General features: G+C 45.8%; 1 pseudogene; it reads left to right on the top strand.

Moving 5' to 3' along the window:
• Positions 1-1,469: 1,469 nt before the first annotated feature.
• On the top strand, positions 1,470-1,589 carry LOC134937380 (5S ribosomal RNA; annotated as a pseudogene).
• Positions 1,590-4,118: the final 2,529 nt, after the last annotated feature.

The raw sequence follows: 4,118 nt of genomic DNA, 5'->3' as shown, positions 1-4,118 counted from the left end.
CTGGTCCTGGGCATTGCAGAGACAAGCTGCCAGTATCCACCAAAAGGGGAGAGTGCCAGTTTTTGGAATAGAGCCTCAGAAATAGTCTAAGTCAGGCAGAACCTGAGATATCTGGCTGGGAAGAGCAATTAACAGGCTCGGATAGGGACCACTGCTTTGAAGTCGGATATCTCTGGTTCCCCAGGGCCGATTTTCAAAATCTGGTACCCCTGGAAAAAGGAGACCCTCAGCTATCTGACTAGGGCCCTTATAATCCTGGGGCCCTTGGGCAACTGCCAACTGAGCACATACAAAAAGGCATCCCTGAGTATCAACTATTACCACAGACTCCAGTCACTCATTGCTGTCTCGTCTTGTGCACATTCCATTATGCACAATAGTGAATTTGACTTTCAGCTTGCTGCATTCCTCATTGTCCTCAGAGCTTCCCTGCTACACCAGAGCACATCTCCTATTGCTCTGCAGTCTCAGCTACAGACTTCCTAGTGCACATCGTTACTCGGCTGCAGTAACTGTTACTCCATAACTAACAGTGTGGTTCATCTCCAAGTTACCCACGGCTATCAGTCCTACACTCAGTATGCTCAGTATTCCAAGCTCTGTGTAAATACTCACCTGTTGCTCCCTGCATTCAGTCTGGTGCTCAGCCATTCCAACTACACCAGTGTGCTTCTCTGCTTCAGCTGGCATATCTACTTGCAATACCCCAGCCTGCATATTCCTGTATGCCATCATAACCCTGCATATTCTTGCCTACCCTAGTAACCACTGTCTGCTAATATCATTGTGCAGCTCCTGTTGCAACCTGTGTACTCCTGTGTATTGTTCAAGCTAGTCTAACTTTATTGCGCAGTACCTATCTCAGCCTGCAGGCTTCCAGTGCTCTATAGCAAACATCATCTGCAGAGGGCGCATATCCCTAGGGTGTAGTGACTGTCTATATTCTTTCCCTATTGTGTCAAGTCTCTTGTTCAAACCTAGAGGATAGAACTGATTTTGGAAGCAACACTCATTCACCCATTCACTCAATTCAGTGTCACCCACAAGAGTGACCCCAAATAACTTTGCGGTTAACTGCAGACCGCAAAGTTCACATCATAGGCTAGAATGAGCTGCGCTAAGCTTCATTCTAGCCGCTGCGCTCCGCCTGATTGACAGGCCAGGAGCGCACAGTCAATCAGGAGAGCGCCATGCCTGGCTATGCAAGTTGACGCCCTTGCATAGGATTTTTTGCATATAATAATTGTCCTTATCGTGATTTTGCTAAATTGCACAGTGGACATCTCTGCATATAATTATTGCACATGATAATTGTCCCACTACCATTATCTGGATTTTGCTACAATTTCACTCCTTTTTCATGGGCAGAAGATAAATACAGATACTGAACACACGATTAATCTAGATCGCTTTGGATACATAATTTGGGCGATACGGGTATTGGGATTGACTGAACGGGCGGATTTAATAATTGCGGACATACCCCGCTGGAGATGCCCGATCTCGTCTGATCTTGGAAGCCAAGCAGTGGAGGACCGGGTCAGTACTCGGATGGGAGACCACCTTGGAACACCCTGGTACTGCAAAAAATTCTTCCGCCCGATCTAGAGTGATCCCCAATAATACCAATTGGCATTCGGTACTGTATGACTTATGATTTTACTCTCTACGTCAAAATAATCCTGAATAGGATTGCTGTAGAACAAATGATGTTCATATATTACACAAAGGCATTACTGTGATTATAGCAAATCCACTAGTCCCAAGATTTGGATTTCCGGTTCTTATTGTGGTATTGAAAACCACATTAATTATTCTTAACATAAGTGTTATATTTTCGCGTAGCTATATTATTCACGTACAATTCACTCCTATAATCACCTTTTATTAATGTACAAATAAGGTTATGTTTTATCAGAATTGATTAATATACACCTATTCCTCTGAATTAGAGTGCTCCCACACAAGAGTCTACTTTCCAACTCTCTATTGTTGGTTTTTCTTAGTGTTTGGCTATTGTCGGCAGTGATTGAGAATATGAATTGTTAGTAAATTACCGAGTTGTATGAAATAACAGGCGTGTTTGACTGATGGTCTATTCATTCGTATTTGTGAACTCAGCCGGTAAAAAAAATATGAATAGCCCCAACACTGTCAAGATTTGTGTTTAGTAAATTCCCGAGATGACACTTAAGGCCCATACACACTTGACGATGCACACGTCGTTAACGACCATCGTTAACGACTTCCCTTGAACTTCCCTTGAACAGCTGAGCAAACGACATGAGCATACACTCTACCAACGACCAAAGACCAAAGACCAACGACCAAAGACCAAAGACCATTCATCGTTGAAGCATCCAAGCTGAACAGTTTATTAAACTAATGAGCTGGGAACAGGGCTGGTGAACAGTGGCTTGGTCGTTGGTCGTTCACACCATACACATTCAACGACGTCTCTGGTCGGTAACGACCATAGTGGAAATTGAGCATACATGCTCCACAGATAAGCGAGGGTCGTTAACGTCCCGCGGGGCCGCGCATCGGTGGTCGTCGGATGCATACACACTTGACGATATAATGAGCGACGTCGTTGATGAGGGCTGAAATGAACGACGTCGCTCATTTTATCGTCAAGTGTGTATGGGCCTTTAGAAAAAACAAACAAACTTGGAACCTTAGTAAATATACTAGAGATGAGCGCCGGAAATTTTTCGGGTTTTGTGTTTTGGTTTTGGGTTCGGTTCCGCGGCCGTGTTTTGGGTTCGACCGCGTTTTGGCAAAACCTCACCGAATTTTTTTTGTCGGATTCGGGTGTGTTTTGGATTCGGGTGTTTTTTTTAAAAAAAAACTAAAAAACAGCTTAAATCATAGAATTTGGGGGTCATTTTGATCCCAAAGTATTATTAACCTCAAAAACCATAATTTCCACTCATTTTCAGTCTATTCTGAATACCTCACACCTCACAATATTATTTTTAGTCCTAAAATTTGCACCGAGGTCGCTGGATGACTAAGCTAAGCGACCCTAGTGGCCGACACAAACACCTGGCCCATCTAGGAGTGGCACTGCAGTGTCACGCAGGATGGCCCTTCCAAAAAACACTCCCCAAACAGCACATGACGCAAAGAAAAAAAGAGGCGCAATGAGGTAGCTGTGTGAGTAAGATAAGCGACCCTAGTGGCCGACACAAACACCGGGCCCATCTAGGAGTGGCACTGCAGTGTCACGCAGGATGGCCCTTCCAAAAAACACTCCCCAAACAGCACATGACGCAAAGAAAAAAAGAGGCGCAATGAGGTAGCTGTGTGAGTAAGATAAGCGACCCTAGTGGCCGACACAAACACCGGGCCCATCTAGGAGTGGCACTGCAGTGTCACGCAGGATGGCCCTTCCAAAAAACACTCCACAAACAGCACATGACGCAAAGAAAAAAAGAGGCGCAATGAGGTAGCTGTGTGAGTAAGATAAGCGACCCTAGTGGCCGACACAAACACCGGGCCCATCTAGGAGTGGCACTGCAGTGTCACGCAGGATGGCCCTTCCAAAAAACACTCCCCAAACAGCACATGACGCAAAGAAAAAAAGAGGCGCAATGAGGTAGCTGTGTGAGTAAGATAAGCGACCCTAGTGGCCGACACAAACACCGGGCCCATCTAGGAGTGGCACTGCAGTGTCACGCAGGATGGCCCTTCCAAAAAACACTCCCCAAACAGCACATGACGCAAAGAAAAAAAGAGGCGCAATGAGGTAGCTGTGTGAGTAAGATAAGCGACCCTAGTGGCCGACACAAACACCGGGCCCATCTAGGAGTGGCACTGCAGTGTCACGCAGGATGGCCCTTCCAAAAAACACTCCACAAACAGCACATGACGCAAAGAAAAAAAGAGGCGCAATGAGGTAGCTGTGTGAGTAAGATAAGCGACCCTAGTGGCCGACACAAACACCGGGCCCATCTAGGAGTGGCACTGCAGTGTCACGCAGGATGGCCCTTCCAAAAAACACTCCCCAAACAGCACATGACGCAAAGAAAAATTAAAGAAAAAAGAGGTGCAAGATGGAATTGTCCTTGGGCCCTCCCACCCACCCTTATGTTGTATAAACAGGACATGCACAC

Source organism: Pseudophryne corroboree, chromosome 6 (genome assembly GCF_028390025.1).
Source record: "Pseudophryne corroboree isolate aPseCor3 chromosome 6, aPseCor3.hap2, whole genome shotgun sequence".
NCBI classification, from domain to species: Eukaryota; Metazoa; Chordata; class Amphibia; order Anura; family Myobatrachidae; genus Pseudophryne; species Pseudophryne corroboree.
Note: the sequence above shows the minus strand (reverse complement) of the source record. Positions and strands in the feature narration are given on the sequence as shown.